Consider the following 18056-nt stretch of genomic DNA (forward strand, 5'->3'; position numbering starts at 1 on the left):
TTAGATTTGGAGAAATGTAATGCTTTTCATAAGTCAGCTTTTTGAGGTTTTACCTTGAGATTCTTTTGTAACAGTATTAAAGAGTTCACATTCATTCAAGACTCCTATTGGATGCTGGCTGGTTCTTTATTATGTGGTCAAAGTCTTCTATTTCTAAAACATTTTTTTGTTTTTAGCCTAAATATAATTGTGCCAACCTATAAATGTTTTCAATCCAAAAATAAAAGGAAGACATTTAAACATACTAGTGACCTTCAGATCAAATGTTTTTTTTTTTATCATGAGCAATATTTCAAAGGATCTATAAATGTATGTATTTTACATACAGATAGTTATAGTAATATTTTTTCTCTTCGTTTTTTACAGTGCTGATTCTAAACATCCAACCTGAACAAACTGAAGGTGATTCACTTTAATTCATTTATTTAATTATGTATTCACATTCTGAGGGAACTGCTACAAACCTTAAATAATAAAGTAATAACAATAAGATACTAAAAGTTATCTCCAGATCGCTACAAATCTTAATCCTAAATAATGAGCAAATTAAATGTCTGTGTAAATTATTAATAAATCTGTTCTGATGGGCATTAAATTCCTTAAATTAAATACTGTAGGACATTAGTTTAGACTCTTCTGATGTTCTTTGCTTTTGTGTAAATAGAAAGATATTCACTTAAAATAAATTCACTCCCTTAAGTGGTTTTAAAGGTATATTATGGATGTCTAACTTATTTAAAAGGGGAATGAGTTGAAATTTGTAGTTAACTTTTATTTTTGGACACTTACAGTGAACAGCATAAATGAGTACACCCCCTTTGAAAATTAAGATTTTTGTTCCATTTGTTAGTAAATATGAGACCAATTTGCTGTATTTTTACACACCAGTTTAATTAAACATTTATGTTTCTTAACATAAGAGTGAAAGTCACTGACCATCTTAAGGATACGAAAAATAACACATTTAAATCAAATGAGGTGATGCTTAAAAAAGAAAACAATCTAATATTTTGTATGCCATTTATTCTTTTTTAAAAGCACTAATTCTTCTAGACATTGAATAAACAAGTTGACAACATACAATTACATATTTAATTCTCCATTCTTGAACAACAACCTCTTTCAGATCTTGGATGCTGGAAGTAAAATGACGTTCTGCTTGTCTTTTCAGAACTCCCCATACCTCAGACTGTGGTTGAGGTCTGAATAACTTTTACCTTGTGCATCTTCTAAAATGAATTAGTGACCTTAGATGTGTGTTTTGGGTCACAATCATGTTAAAAGATTGCCCGGTGACCAACGGCATCTTCTCTTTAAGTATTTCACAGTACATCTGTGTATCCATGATGCCGTTTAAAATTCAACTCTCCGACACCTGCAGCACTCATGCAAGCCCACAGAAGAACACTACCACCACCATGCTTTACTTTTGGTACCATGCATTTTTCCTTGTACTCCTCACCCTTGCCACACCATACAGTTTGGAACACCTTAATCTTTGTCTCATTACTCCAAAGTATAGAGAGTTAGAGACCCAATAGTCTTTACCTTTCTCAATATGAGCTCTAGCAAAAGGCTTTTTGTGCATTGGCTTTACCAGTGGCTTCCTCTGTGGATGACAGCCATGCATGCCTGGTGATTTTTTTCAACATCTCTCATAACAAAACACTCTTGACGAGGTGTTTACTTCAGTGGAGATCGCAGAGAACTTCCCACAAGTCCATCCTTTTTTAATGTTTGGATCCCTTTCGTGACAGGATTCAAACTTATTAGCAATGCTAATTATCTTGAAACCTTGACCATTTTATGCAAAGAAATGATTTTATTTCTCATGTCTTGAGACATTTCTTTACCATGTGGTGCTATTCTGTCACCATTACATGGGAGTGGATTTTCTCTCTTAAATACCACTCTCAATTACCAGTTATCCTGTGGCCACCTGTGTGATGATTAATTATATTCATCATTTTCTAGTGAATTCCTGTTAATTACACTTTATTAAAAAAATTTGCCAACATATTCATCAGGGTGTACTCATTTTTGCATCACCTCATTTGATTTAAATGAGTTATTTTTTGTATCCTAAAGATGGTCAGTGAGTGACTTTGACTCTTTTCTTAATAAAAAATAAATGTTTAATAAAACTGTTTTTTAAAAAAGAGAGGAAAGTGGGGAATGGAAAAAAATCTTATTTTTCAAAGGGGGTGTACTCATTTATGCTGTGCACTGTACATTAAGTATCTAAAACCAGCCAACTTTTCCATTTTCTTAAGTCAAAAAGTAAATATATTTGTATTTAAGTAAGATATTATGGTATCTGTATCTGTACTTAAGCATGGACCTGGTTGCCTACTTCATCCACCTCTACTGGAGACACATTTACTACTCCACACCCTCAGAATCACACACAATACAATCAATCAACAGCAATATCATCACCACAGGGTAAGTATTTTGACTTGCATAATACACTTTGTTCTAAGAACACAATGACATTTATTTAATAAGAAAGATACTGAATAAGTTGTTATTACTGTGATAGAGGTTATAACCTGTAATTTGTTACAGCATATATGGAAATGTGTATCAGTCGAAACTTTGTTTTTGTTGTTTTCATAATTTATATTTCCACAAATTCTATACTTTATTCATTTATTCACTTAAAATAAATTCACTCCCTGGACTCTGTTTCCCCGCATTTCTCCACCATTTCCAGCCCCACTTAAGTGGTTTTAAAGGTATATTATGGATGTCTTAACTTATTTAAAAGAGGAATAAGTTGAAATTTGTAGTTAGTTTTATTTTTGGACACTTACAGTAAGTATCTAAAACCAGCAACTTTTACATTTTCTTAATTCAAAAAGTAAACATATATTTGTATTTAAGTAATATATTGTGGTATCTGTACCTAAGCATGGAGCTGGTGGCCCCCTTCATCCACCACTACTGGAGACACACTTACTGCTCCACACCCTCAGAATCGCACACAATACAATCAATCAACAGCAATATCATCATCACAGGGTAAGTATTTTGATTTGCATAATACACTTTGTTTTGAGATTAAAATAACATTTAAAGGACAACTGGTCCGATTCATGATTTCACGTTTCCTTTGGTGTGTAAAGCCATATTTGAAAATCGTGCTTCTCAGAGGTCCTCTGTGTTTTTAATCCCGTCCGAATCAGCCATGTCTGTGTTTTTCTCTGACGACCTCCGTAAGAATTCCAGAGCAATTTACCTACTGTTTTTCGCCGAACTCAGAGGTCCTCTAAAAATTTAATCCCGTCCGGATGCAAATGTCTGTGTTTGCCCCGCAATATCTTTTGAAAACGCGGTTCATTTCGTGCTTTAGCCAACGTGATCTGCCGTAAGGTCTTATTAATGCGTGTTTTGTATTTCCATTCTGCAAAATAAAATAATAAAATCAAGACGAGCTGAATATCAAACACTGTTAAGACTGGCCACTGTAATGTCAGTAACGTTATAAGAAACTCCGTTCAAAGTTGTTCAACTACGGAATGGTAAATTAATAAAGATAATAAATTGTTATTAATCATTATTTCTTCATTTCTTTGGGTTAATTATAAGCAAACAGTTATATAAAACACGTGGGCTAACGTTACTTTAGTAGGATTTGTATATTTTATTTTGATTTGTTAAAATTAAATTGATAAATTACATGTTCTGTCATAATTGTACATTTAAAGCAAAATATTAAACATTAAAAACACGCGTATCCAGAGCACGTGCTCTTCTGCAACGCCCAAATGCATGAAACTGACACTCCCATCTCTGGAATAGCCTGCATCATTTTAATCCCGTCCGAATCGGTACATAAAATCACAACCGTCCTGGGGGACACGTTGAAACTCAAACGTTGTTTGGAAAACTAATCCCGTCCGAATAGTGCTTATGTGTGTATTAGTTTATGTTAACAATATGCAAAAGGTACAAACCCCAAAGTAAACGACGACATGAGTTATCGTTTTCAATGTAAAACTCTTTTCTTGGACTACAAAAAACACATGGATTGTAGGCCAGTGGCGGCTGGTGACGATTTTTTTTTAAGCGCACAATGCGAAGTTCGTCACAACATATACTGTATGTAGCTTGTCCTGTGTGTGGTTCGTCATTTCAAAATATGTGTTCTGCGATTTGAGAGATTGTGTGCATCACGTGTCATGCCAAAATAAGTGCCTGCTGCCTTGAACTTAAACTTGAAAGGAGACGCTCGCGTGTGCCAGATACTCGCACATCTCATGCGTAATCAGAGTTTAGTGTTAAGGGAGTGTGTTGCGTGTATTTAGGGAACGGGAGCGTCTCTTTTATCATAAACGGTTTTGACACGTGTGCAGCAGGCACTTATTTTGACAAAACACGTGATGCACACAGGATCTATCCACACGCATGACACATATTTTGGAAATGGGAACCACACACGTGACAATCCGAACACTTATTTTGAATAAGCGCATCCTCGGAAGAGCAGTCACAAGCCGCCACTGTTGTAGGCAACAGTTTACTTCCTGGGACCGTTGACGTGGACAAGACCGACATTATCATAATTCCTCCTGCTTTGACTCACAGCCTGTTAAGTTAACTCCTGTTAGCATTGCAAGATAAACTTTCAAACATGGTAAGGAGCATCACATTTCCGATTGACGTCAGAGGTATTCACGCCAACAACGTACAAATTAGTTTGAGAAAGGCAGGGATATTTGGACCATTTTAACCATAAACCATTCAAAGACATTGTATTAACCAATTAGGGGAGAGCAGGGCACAACCTAACACTTTTTGGTTTTGGCTCAATAAATAAAAAACTATTTGAGTTTGATTAATTATATTTTTACACAAGCAAAACACATCTCTGCTACAAATGACCATTTGAAGTTTGTTTGTATTACTTACCATTCTTAGACAATTACACCCAACATGACAGAAGTGAAAACGTTACAACTTACCCCATATATGGGATTAGTTGTAACACTTGCTAAAATTTAAGTTCGCAGGGAAATATTTCAATACTATTTTATCTACTTGAAGTGGATATTGTTTCGATATCTGTTTATAATAGACGGGTATCTACACTTTTCATCCCTCATCTAACAATAGTTCAATTATAAATGGATACAAATGTCTAATATGTGAGAATCAGCAAAATTATGACAAAAAACAAACATTTTTATATGTGTGACAGTCTGTAATAACCATACTAAAGTCTCAATATCAAATTCTGAGATAATAAAGTTTTCCTACTATGATATCTACATACAGGTGTTTATTTGAACCTTTCTGCATCACAGGGCCGTGCACAGACATTTTGAGGGGCAGTGGCCCAAACCAAAAAGGGGGCAAGGGGGGCACAATTTATATGGTTTTAACAATATGATGTGTAATAGATTAGTATGAAAAAATATAAGTGATTATAATAGAAAATAGACTTTATAACAAGATTTAGAGTGTGACAAAACTTCTTAATATTCTATAAGATTTACATGCTGAAGCTTTGAATCCATGTTTGCAATTTTGAACAGCTTTTGCAGCCTCCCTTCCAACTCTGACTTTTTTTAAAAACATTGTTTTTTATTTTTTGTCGACAAAGTGTGCCAACAACAGCAAATTTGGTGTTATTTATATTAGATCTTATTGGGTACATTACTCATTAGACAATCACTGTAATTCTAAAAATGTTTGCTAAGTTGTCAAATCATCAACAGAAATACAAAAACATAGGAACGCCGAGAAAGGTCATCCATATTTTTATTTTTGCTGCTTGTTTTCTCATGATCTCGAGATAACAAAAGTTGTTTTCTCGCTATCCAGACATAATAATCAAAATGCCATAATGTAATTTCCTGTCCATAATATTTCATTTATTTTGAAGTGGACTGCTGATGCAGTCTTCACCGTTACCACGCGTACCTAATTGTCGATAGACTTAATAAATAAATAAAGTTTGATGTTCGTGAATTTAGGGACCATCTCTAAAGTGCACTGTACACGTTTCTATCTTCAATAGTATTTAACAGTTTATTTGAATAAATATAAAACATCTAAAAAAGTGTGCATTATAGTTGACAACCACGAACACTTTACAGTTGGTTTTGTGACTGTTTGTTGACTTTAAGTTATTCCATTTTAATGCTGTTTAAAGTAGAAACGTATATGGAGTACTTTAAAGACGGTCCCTAAATTCACCGCGCTATCAAATGGTCAATTATTGGCAAATCTGTTTAATCTTGAGCGAATCCCTGATCCAAGTAAAATCTCATTTGTTCATTCATGCTGATTTACCTAAATATGCTTTTGCTGTCTAAAAATGATGTTCTATTGAGTACACGTAAGCTTTAATCACATCACAAGAATACAACTTTTGTTAGCCTATGTCTAGATCACGAGAAAACAGCAGCTTGTTTTCTCATGATCTCGACATAACAAAAGTTGTATTCTTGTGATGTGATTAAAGCTAAAAGATAACGAATTAAGTAGTGATCACGAGAACACAAGCAAGCAAAAATAAATATAGAACGCGACCTCTCTCGGCTTCAAACTACCAAATACTAATTGAGCAGCTCAACAACTGAGGTAATGTAATGAATCTACCTGTTAATTCAACAAACTGTCGTCTTCGCCCTTCAAAGAGTGGACACAGAATGTGAGAGATGCTGCGGAGCGGGCGGGAAATCACGAAGTGGATTACCAGAAAAGGTGGATCTTTAGACGAGCGGTAACAGAACACTTTGGGGTTGGCGAGAGGGGCACCTCAGCCGATTAGGGCAGAAGGGCAGTTGCTCTAGCCACCGGGCCACCCCCCTGTGCACGGCCCTGCTGCATCACAATGTCACACTGGAACGCAGCATTAGTCCATGTGTGTGCAAGAACGAATCATACAAGCTTTCTTGCGTAAAGTAAATCCCACAAACCCCCATGTGAGGAAAAGCACACAATGTGCATGTTAAAGTGAAACTATAATAATAATAAATAATAATAATAATAATTAAAAATAATGGCATAGCATTTTTAACTAAAAAAAAGGGGGTAAAAATCGAGAATAGAATCGAACCACGGCCTTAGAATTGAAAATGAAATCAAATCGAGGATTTGGAGAATCGTGACGCCCCTTACTAATGGATGCCAGTTTACTCCCTGGCAACCAAATACAGTACATTAGCAAAATGGAATAAACAAAACCTTATATCTCTGCATAAGAACATCATAGAGACACGAGGGTTGGGTCGTTAAACTTGTGGCTTGAAGTATAATCATTCTTGGATTATATTTTCTCCATATATTTTCACATTTTGCCACAGCAAGCGCCACTTCACATTTTCTTTAGAAAATGTAATCTTGTTATTATTACTATTTTATCATATACATATTTAACACAGTATTACAGGTCACAACATTAAAACCCACACTGACATTGTCTGTTTTCATTTTGTTTCATTGACAATAGACATCAGGTTGGTGAATGGTGCCAACTTGTGTTCTGGAAGAGTGGAGGTTCTTTATGATGGAGTTTGGGGAACTGTGTGTGATGATGATTGGGATATATTTGATGCTACAGTGGTTTGTCGACAGCTGGGCTGTGGTTATGCTAAAGAGGCAAAGATCACTGCTTATTTTGGTCAAGGTTCAGGACAAATATGGATGGATGATGTACACTGTACAGGGAATGAAAAAACACTGAAAAACTGTACCTCAAGGGGAAAAGGAAATCACAACTGTGATCACAGTGAAGATGCTGGAGTCATCTGCCAATGTGAGTTAAACTTATTCATGATGATACACATTTTGCATACTATACAGATACTAAAATATACAATGTTATAAAGTATTCATTCAAGAAAATACTGTTTTCATTTTTGTATTTATTTGTTTTTACATATTAACATTTGTGTGTACTTGTGGCTTGGAGTGTAATCACTAATGGATGCCAATTTACTCCCTGGCAACCAAATACAGTACCCTAGCAACAGAATAAACAAAACCTTATATCTCTGCATTAGAACATCATAGAGACACGAGGGTTGGGTCGTTAAACTTGTGGCTTGAAGTATAATCATTCTTGGATTATATTTTCTCCATTTATTTTCACATTTTGCCACAGCAAGCGCCACTTCACATTTTCTTTAGAAAATTAAAACCCACACTGACATTGTCTGTTTTCATTTTGTTTCATTGAAAATAGACATCAGGTTGGTGAATGGTGCCAACTTGTGTTCTGGAAGAGTTGAGGTTCTTTATGATGGAGTTTGGGGAACTGTGTGTGATGATGATTGGGGTCTATCAGATGCTACAGTGGTTTGTCGACAGCTGGGCTGTGGTGATGCTACAGAGGCAAAGAGCAGTGCTTATTTTGGTCAAGGTTCAGGACCTATATGGATGGATAATGTACAGTGTACAGGGAATGAAAATACACTGAAAAACTGTAGATCAAACGGAAAAGGAAGTCACGACTGTGGTCACAGTGAAGATGCTGGAGTCATCTGCCAATGTGAGTTAAAATTATTCATGATGATACACATTTTGCATACTATACAGATACTAAAAATACAATGTAATGAAGCATTCGTTTAAGAAAATACTGTTTTCATTTTTGCCGTGTTTTGTCTCAACATGCCAAAGTGATGTCCAGATACAGCATCACTTCTTGCATGTCAGCTTTGCAGTTAATATTACACTCTTAAAAAAAATGGTTCTATATCGAACCAAAAATGGTTCTATCACCCGCTTCATATATGGAACCCCCAAATGGTTCTTTGAATCAAAGTTAGATGGTTCTATTTAGAACCATTAAAGGTTCTTTATTATTATGAGTAATTTATTATTGATAAGAAATTATAACCGATCCAGAAAATTATAAAAGTTTACTATTTATCAATTGTATTATACAGAAATATAAATCTATAAAAATTACTTAAAATCACATCTCTTTATTCTGTATTAGACAGCAAAACTTTAGTTTACATTTAAAATGTCTAATTTCATTCAACCATTTAGTTATTTAATTATTAAGGATTTTCACTTTTTAATAAACATACATACGTTTATATATTATATATAAATATATAAATAAATAAATATATATATATATATAAATATTAAAATTGCATCTCTGTATTAAACAGCTAAACTCTTAATTACACTATACATTCAAAAATGTTGTTCAAGTTATTTCCGTTACGCATTTTCTGTTTTTATAAACAAAGATACTGTACAGTATATAATATACTGTGCAGTACTAATTTTTTGTAACTTTTACATGTGTCTGAAATGATGAAAAGAAATCACAATGCATTTAAAGACAATTCATGAACAATCTATTAAATAGAATGACAATTTACACAAGTTGATTGTACATTTGTTTTGTACAGGTATTTAAATGTAAGCATATATTTTATAAATTACAGTCACTGTGTGCTTAATGGCAAAAGGGTATTGAACATTGAAGAGAAAAAAAAAACGCAAACAGTCATTCCACAGCCTGTGATGTCAATGTCTTCCACATATTATGTTCACATTGTCCATTATAAAGTTGATACTTTCAGATTTGAGAAGACCAGGAGAGCTGTTGAACACTATGGTTGGTGTGGGACCTTTGGGTTCCTTTAAAAAAACATTTCACCTTTTAAGTGCTTTTTACCAAATAACAGAAGCCAACAAATAGACTTAAAATTACCCCATATTAACACAAATAAAGTATGACAACTAGGCAAGCGACACTCAAGAACCAAAAAGACTCATAATAATTGATGTGGAGCTGTATGCTATTTAAGGGTAAACAGAGTAATATTTTTATATTTGCATTGAATGTTACTTTAAATGAAGTGCCTCAAATGCTAATGAAATTACAGAAGACTATACTTACACTATTTACACAGCAAAGGAAGCTGGGATTTTCTTGAAATAATGCTTGCAATAACATAAGTGCAGCATTCCTCTCCAGACCTACAAAGATAAAAATTATTGTACATTAGGTACAGAAATCAATTACTGGGACATTTTACTCAAAAAAGAAAACTCATTCACTCACTTGTTATTTCAAACGTTCACGGCTTTCTTTCTTCATTAGAACACAAACACAAAAAAGATTTTGAAGAATGTCTGTAACCGAACAACGCTGGTAGCAATTTAATGGACACAAAACCAATGCAGGTCAATGGGTAGAGTTGGGTCCGAGTCCACCTTTGTTGAGTACGAGTCAAGACCAAGTCCTTAAACTTCAAGTCCGAGTCCAAGTCCGAGTCCAAAAGGGTCCGAGTTGGACTCAAGTCCGAGTTCTTAAAGGCCGAGTCCAAGTCGAGTCCGCCCGAGTCCAGAAAGTAATTAAATTGAAAAAAGATACAAAATTTGTATTGTAAATGGTTACTTTCTATTAATACTTTAACCCTTCAACCCATTTAACCAATGGCAATATAAAAATGTAATAAAAATACCTCTATTGCATCTTGTCATTGACATTGAACATTTTTATTCTATGTCAACTAGTTTTATTAAAACTGATTTCAAAGAAAAGAAATGTATATAAAGGTATCTTCTTTTTACCAGATGTCTTGCAAATAAATTCTCTATGATTTTCGTAAGCAAAACAAATTATTGCTGACTTTGAGGACATCGTGCTAGCCACGCATTGATGTGTGTGATGTGTTTGTCTGCACGTATGATGCGACTGGCTGCTGCCTGCCAGTGTGTTGCAGTAAAATAACAGGAGGGGAGACGGTCCCGTACACACTGCATATTAAATTGGGTTGTCACTTCACCTTTTAATGCTTAATCCTGTTCTGTACACACACACTTCAGTAATTTACGTTATTTACGTACAAAAAAGCCGAGGACCTGGCAACACTGCAAGACTGTGAAGCAGCCTCACAAAAGAAGCGCACAATACACAACGCCCGGACGGAGGTTCATTGCAAAACACAATGCTGTTAGATTATTTTGGTCAAAGCTGTGAGTGATAAGCACGCGAGACGGCAGAACGTTGCTATGGTTATTTCTGTGTCAATCATCACATTTTCGGGAGTGAGTCTTGTTCCATACAGACATGAAACGAACATTTAGGGGATTTACTCCCGCATTTAAATGCGGTTGTCACTCTCGAAAGTTTGCAGTGTGTACGAGACGAGACATTAATTAATTTCTCATCTCAAGTTCATGCTGTTTTTAATGTTGCACATGACGTGGACTCGACTGTTCTCTGGATATTTTCCGAGTCCAAAATGCCGAAGTCCATGTCAAGTCCGAGTACAAATTCACCCGAGTGCGTGACAAGTCCGAGTTCATTCAAAATTGGACTCGAGTCCGGACTCGAGTCCAAGTTCGAGTACCTCAACTCTATCAATGGGCACCATTGTTGTTCGATTACCATACTTTTTCAAAATATCTTCTGTTGTGTTCTGCTGAAGAAAGTGACGACAATTCTCATTTGTGGGTAAACTTTAACTCTTTCTCAGCCAGTGTCTCTTAATTAACAAGTTAACTCTTCAATGGCAAGGAAAAGGTTTATCCTAACATTATTTTCATATTTTCACTTATACAATTTATAGGTGCTAGAACCTTTACATTGACAATGCAAATAAGGCTACTTTACACTGGGCAAAGAACAAGCATATGATGTAGTTACCTTCTGTGGTTTCCGCTGCTGTTCCAATGAGATTGGCGTAGAGATGTTTTTTACTTCATTCTTTTGCACTCCTGATGATGTTTGGGGCCATTTTATTTAGAGATGTTTCCATGTTCTTCACCAAGTCTGTTCCAAACCTCATTGTCATTCCATGCAGTATCTTAAAACACAAAATCTTTATATTAGTCGGGGAGCCAAAGTCTCAAAAATGGGTTGAACCTGACCTGGTCTGCCATACTTTTTATTTGTGTTTTTTCTGTTAACTTTGACCCTAAGAACCAATAATTGGAGGGTCTGCTCTGCCGGAAATATCGCGAAAAAATTTTTTTTCCTCAAATCCTCAGTGGGTTGGGTAAACTGTCAATAAATGCATTCCTGATACACAGAACACATGTGCTGACAACATCCACTGAAAAAATAACTCTTAAAACACATTTCTGCATAATTTTGCACCAATTTAATGCAAAAAAGTAGGCGTTTTCTCACTTTTTTCCCATATTTTCATCTTTACTTTGTTGGCAATCAACTATTCCCCCAAGTTATGATATCAGTCAATATGCCATTCTTTTCACCAAACAGTATACTCATTACACAGAAAAAATTATAAAAATCCAACCAAAATCAATGGATCTGTGATGATTTCACTACTAGTTGGCCATCAACAGGCTCAGAACCTTAATCGAATTTTTGGCTACTTTCAAAATTCCGAAAGACATACTGGATAACATGATTGTTAATGTCCACATTATTAAACATCATGGTCTAGGGCAGTGGTTCTCAAACTTTTTCAGCGTGCGGCCCCCTTTGCGATGCATTCCTTTTGTGCCCCCCCCCCCAAAGAAAAACAGTTGAAAAACTTCACTTTTTAATTAAACAAAACATTAAATATACAAAGTAATGCTGCCTTATTTTTTTAGGTTTAATTTCACAGAATTCATGATAAATAATGTATTTTATAAAATGTCATAAAACTGGGGCCCCCCTGGCACCATCTCGCGGCCCCCCTAGGGGCCCCGGACCCCAGTTTGTGAACCACTGGTCTAGGGATCTTTTTAATTTCAACATAACCCTGTTCTCCCAATGGAAATGTGTCACACAATAAATATAATACAGCAAAATGACTTCAATTATTTTATTGCCTCAGATGACAACTATTACAACTTTAAAGAGACACTTCATCCATTTGCATTTAGCTTTGTAGCTTTAGAAACCCAGTCATGTTTTTGAATAGTCATGCATCATTTTTAGTTTCCCCTGAGACGGGAGAAATACAGATTTCAGTGTTGCACTTCTTTCTTTCAATGTTGTTAAAATCGTCATTTTGTGTCATTGAAAGAAGGAATTGCCATATCTTTGTCGAGGGTTTAAGACTACAAACGCTAATTTTTCCAGGGAGGGCTATGTATGGCACCCACTCACACTACAGACCTGTTACAGATCAGTGGGTGGGACTTAATACACTAAAATAAATGATACAGCTGCCATCTTTTTGCAATCTAAGCTAACAAATCCTGAGGAGCCAGGCTTGATGTTTTTCAACAATGGTGGAAGGTTATCAATATTATATGGAAGAGGGTGATTTCGAAAACGTGATACTCGAATCGGATGTTCATGGCTATCTTTATGAGCCACAATACAGGGAAGAGCAGCTGAGGCAGATGGAGGAACAGAAGGTAGAAGACCGAGGTAGAAGACCTGCCTGTAGAAGGTAGAAGATGAGGTAGAAGCAGAGGTGTAAAGAGTAGCTGAAAGCCATACTTGAGTAAAAGTACAAATTCCTTACTGTAAAAATTACTCCACTACAAGTTAAAAGTCACCAATTTAAATACGACTTGAGTAAAAGTATTAAAGTAACCCAATTTAAAAGTACTCAAGTATTTTTACTCGTACTGAATGTTGGCTCAAAGATGCACTAGTCCTCAACACAAAGAGACATTGTAGGTCTGGGCAGTGAAAACTAAGAAAGTTTATTTATGAGCTTTTATTTCCTAATATAGAAAAGAAATCAAACACCTCAAAATTTTGACCTGGCAGAACAAACACAGATTAAACATAGTCATAGTCTTCTTTTGACTAAAATTTTATTTAGTTTTAGTCATATTTTTGTCATCTGAATTGATTTAGTTTTTTGTCTAATTTTATTCATCTAAATTCCATAAGATTTTAGTCTAGAAATCTACATTAAATTTAATTTAAACCCATTTAATTTTAGTCTAGTGTCATTGTGTACTTGAATGTGCCATGGTGAAAAATATATATAGCCTAACTTTGTGATATAAATATATGGTAACAATTTACAGTGGGGTTCATTGGTTAATATTAGTTAGCTACATTGGTTAACATGAACTGATAATGAGCTGCACTTATACAGCATTTATTCATCTTTGTTAATATTAATTTCAACAATTACTAATACTTTATTAAAATCTTGTTAACATTAGTTAATGCACTCTGAACTAACATGAACAAACAATTAAAGCTTACATTTTTATTAACTAACATTAACAAAGATGAATAAATGATGTAACAAATGTATTGCTCATGGTTTGTTCAAGTTGGTTAATACATTAACTACTGTTAACTAATGAACCTTATTGTAAAGTGTTACCAAATATTCTTATATAGGCCTATCCTAAAAAAGATTTTTATATTTAGAAAATTCCAGTAAACTAAAATTACACTAACAGAAATAGGATAATGCATATTAAAAACGTGAAGTTGTTCATTTGAAAGATTAATTGTAAACACATGTAGTACGTAACACCAATATCTCACATAAGGGGCACTACATTTCTTCCGTCATGCATCCCTCAGTGAATACATTACAGCATACTTGATTAAATGTGAGGACAGTAAAATTGTACACTTATTATCAATCTTATAATGTACTTAAGTTACTCGGGCAATCAGTACAGGACCTCGCTGGTTTATATAGTAAGTTATATCAAGTTATGTACCAGCTCAGGTTAGCTGATAAAGTAGCATCAGAGTATATAAACATTTGTGCTAGCCTTTGAGTTGCGGGACGACCCTCCTGCAATCGCGCATCACTTTTGTTTTGATTGTAGCATCACATGTTTAAAAAATGGTCTCTTGACTGAAGCAAATGTGATATGCATCCATATGTTTGCTCTTTATCTCTTCTCTCAGACCAGACGCGAACTTTTCTCTACAGTTTATGACATACGCAGCGCGCAGATGTCCCGCTACGGTGGCTCAACGCAAGCCATTCAGCGTTTGACATCAAAGTACTGCGAGACCAGACTTCTCCATATGCATTTGATTCGCTCTCGCAGTACTTTGATTTCATACGGTTGCTCTGCGCAGAGCCAAATGAAGTCCCTCAGTTGTGTGTGTGCGTGTAACCTCGCGACCACAGATTCTATCCATCATCACCCTCTGACACTTTCGTCTCGTTTTTATTTGACGAATAAACAATGTAGCGAGTAACGTTAAGTGTTATTTCAAATGTAGTGGAGTAAAGAGTACAAATACCCAATCAAAAATGTAATTGAGTAGAGAGTAAAAGTTGCCTATATTTTTGATACTCAGTACAAGTACAAAGTAGCCCAAAAAATACTTAAGCACAGTAACGAAATACATTTACTCGAGTACTTTACACCTCTGGGTAGAAGACCTGCCTGTAGCAGGGGAGGAGCCTGGACTGACTCGAGCTGGGAGGAACTGGTTGTGCCTGTGCTCTCGCTGTGCGCCTACGGACACAGAAATGGAGTCCGTCTGCTGCAGAGAATTTCAAAAATGCCAGTTTCTTCTGGATGAAATTTCTACATCAGATGAGGATATGGACGTTTATGTGGTGAACCATCCAAGCTTCGCACCACATATGGACAGCAGCATTCTGGATACATATTTTAGAATACCAAAGGTCAACTGGAAGTGACAGCCAAAGCCTGCAGGGACAAACAGAAGTCTGACTATAAAGTAAATGTTTCTATTTTATTTGGGAGTGGTTGCAAAGCTGTGCATTGTGGGAGTTGTTGTCTTCCATACAAATGCGCCCTAAAGTCACTTTCTGCCTTTTTTCGGTCAAACAGGCACCACATTTGAAATGTATGTTACATTTCGACTACAAATATGACCCACTTTCAATAAAGATTAATGTTTCCATGGGTGAAATGTCCCTTTGACAGAAAAAAATAAAAATAATTAACTAGATTCAGGTCCATGTGAGGTGGGATAATCAGAAGGGTGGCACACTGCAGATACTGCTCTGGGGACAGACCTTCACCCTCACCACCTGAGGAGACAGCAAACAAGAACGACAGGGTGGATTATACAGCAGCGTGATAAAAGATGCCACCCTCTCTCTCTCTCTAACACACACAAACAGCTGGGTAGGTTGGCTGAACCATGTGTGCCCGCTTATACACAGCCAACTGATGCAGGGATTGGCAAAGGTGTAATAGGAGGGCATCTTCAGTTAGTGGAAGGCAACGCATGTTTCCTTTGATGCTTACAAAGAGATGGGCTCGCAGTGCATCTAGAGTACTATCAAAGTCACTCCTGTCATAGAGTGACACCTTGTATCACTGTGCTGTTGTTATAACCTTTTCCTGAATATACAGGCTTTCCTCAGGATCACTGTACCTGCACAGTGGCAAAAGGTCTGTCAGGTGTTTGATAGCAGTTGTGTAGGCCCGCCTTTAGCTCAGATAGCTCCCTGTGTCACATCCGGTAAGTATGTAGGTGCTGAGGGATGTAAGATCTGAAGCAGCACCATTATAGTTCCCTGTCAGAGCTTCTGTGATGGCATGAAAAGGTAGGAAGATATCCATCGTCTTCACCCACAGCTCCTTCAGCCCATCCATGTGAGTGATGTAGTACATGCACATCATGATCACATCTGTGTCAGTTGCAACCACTACAGCCCGTTTGTGGTGCAGAATTTGTACTGAGTATGCAATGTGAGCAAACATCCTGGTGTGTGCCTCCTCATGTTTCTCACAGAAAAGTTCTGGAAGCTCAACCTGACAATCCAATGACAAGAGGACAGTGCGACCAGGATCACAATAGATTCCACAAAGAATAAGTGTGCATACTGCAGGAAGTGACTTGTTCTGAGCTGCCCATGCTTCCCCCATGTAGTTCAACAGGTTAGCTTTATTCAGTAAATTGTGAATGAAGCCTATCCATACAGGTACAGGGAGAGTATCATGTGGCTTGTACTCCTTCATTTTGCTGGAGCAGGTCTTCATCCTCTTCTCTCGTTCCTCACCTTTCAGACTTTCAGCAGGATAGACATCATATCGATCACTAACAGTGGATGCAGTCACACTTGTCTGGGAGGATTCCAAGGAGTTCCTTGGGTACTTTCCTTGCAGTTCATGGAAGGTGCTGCTCCCAAGATGTTAGTAACCTTGAGTGAATGCCATTGCATCTACTACCATTACAACAGGCTTGTCAGATGGCGTTAGATTGGCCACTCCCCCCATGAGCTGCCAAGGGCTGTCTTGATTGCAGCCAGGTAGTCTGCCTTGTTTCCTTTTCTTCCTGCAGGATGCACACTTATTCTTGGTGGAATTTTTTGTGATCCTGGTCGCACTGTCCCCTTGTCATTGGATTGTCAGGTTAAGCATCCAGAACTTGAGGAGGCAGATACCAGGATGTTTGCTCACATTGCATACTCCGTACAAATTCTGCACCACGAACGAGCTGTGGTTGTTGCAACGGACACAGATGTGATCATGATGTGCATGTACTACATCACACACATGGATGGGCTGCAGAAGCTGTGGGTGAAAACGATGGATATCTTCCTACCTGTTCATGCCACCACAGAAGCTCTGACAGGGAAGTATAATGCTGCTGCTTCAGAGGTTACATCCCTTTTCCTCAGCACCTACATACTTACCGGATGTGACACAGTGAGCTATCCGTACAGAAGAGAAAAAAGGTGGGCCTACACAACATTGACAGACAGACAGACATTCTGCTGCTGTGCAGGTACAGTGATCTGAGGAAACCCGGGATGTTCCGAAAAAGGTAATAACAGCAGCATGGCGATACATGGTGTCACTATGACAGGAGTGACTTTGGTAGTACTCTAGATGCACTTCAAGCCCATCTCTTTGTGAGCATCAAAGGAGACATGCGTTGCCTTCGACCAACTGAAGATGCCTTCCAATTACACCGTCGCAGATCCCTGCATCAGTTGGCTGTGGTTAAGCGGGCACACATAGTTCAGCCAACCTACCCAGCTGCCACTAAATTTGGGAAACAACTTGTCAATGGCAAATTGGTGGCAACCATGATGCCGAAAAAGGCAAAACCTTCTGAACTCAAACACAGCGAATACTGCCACTGTAAGAAAAGCATGCATGCCTGAGGATGCTTCTGTGCAAGAGCCAATGTGAAGTGTGGCATTGCATGTCTCTACACCGGGGATGTTTAAGGATTGAACTTG

Source organism: Paramisgurnus dabryanus, chromosome 3, assembly GCF_030506205.2.
Source record: "Paramisgurnus dabryanus chromosome 3, PD_genome_1.1, whole genome shotgun sequence".
In the NCBI taxonomy this organism is placed as follows: domain Eukaryota; kingdom Metazoa; phylum Chordata; class Actinopteri; order Cypriniformes; family Cobitidae; genus Paramisgurnus; species Paramisgurnus dabryanus.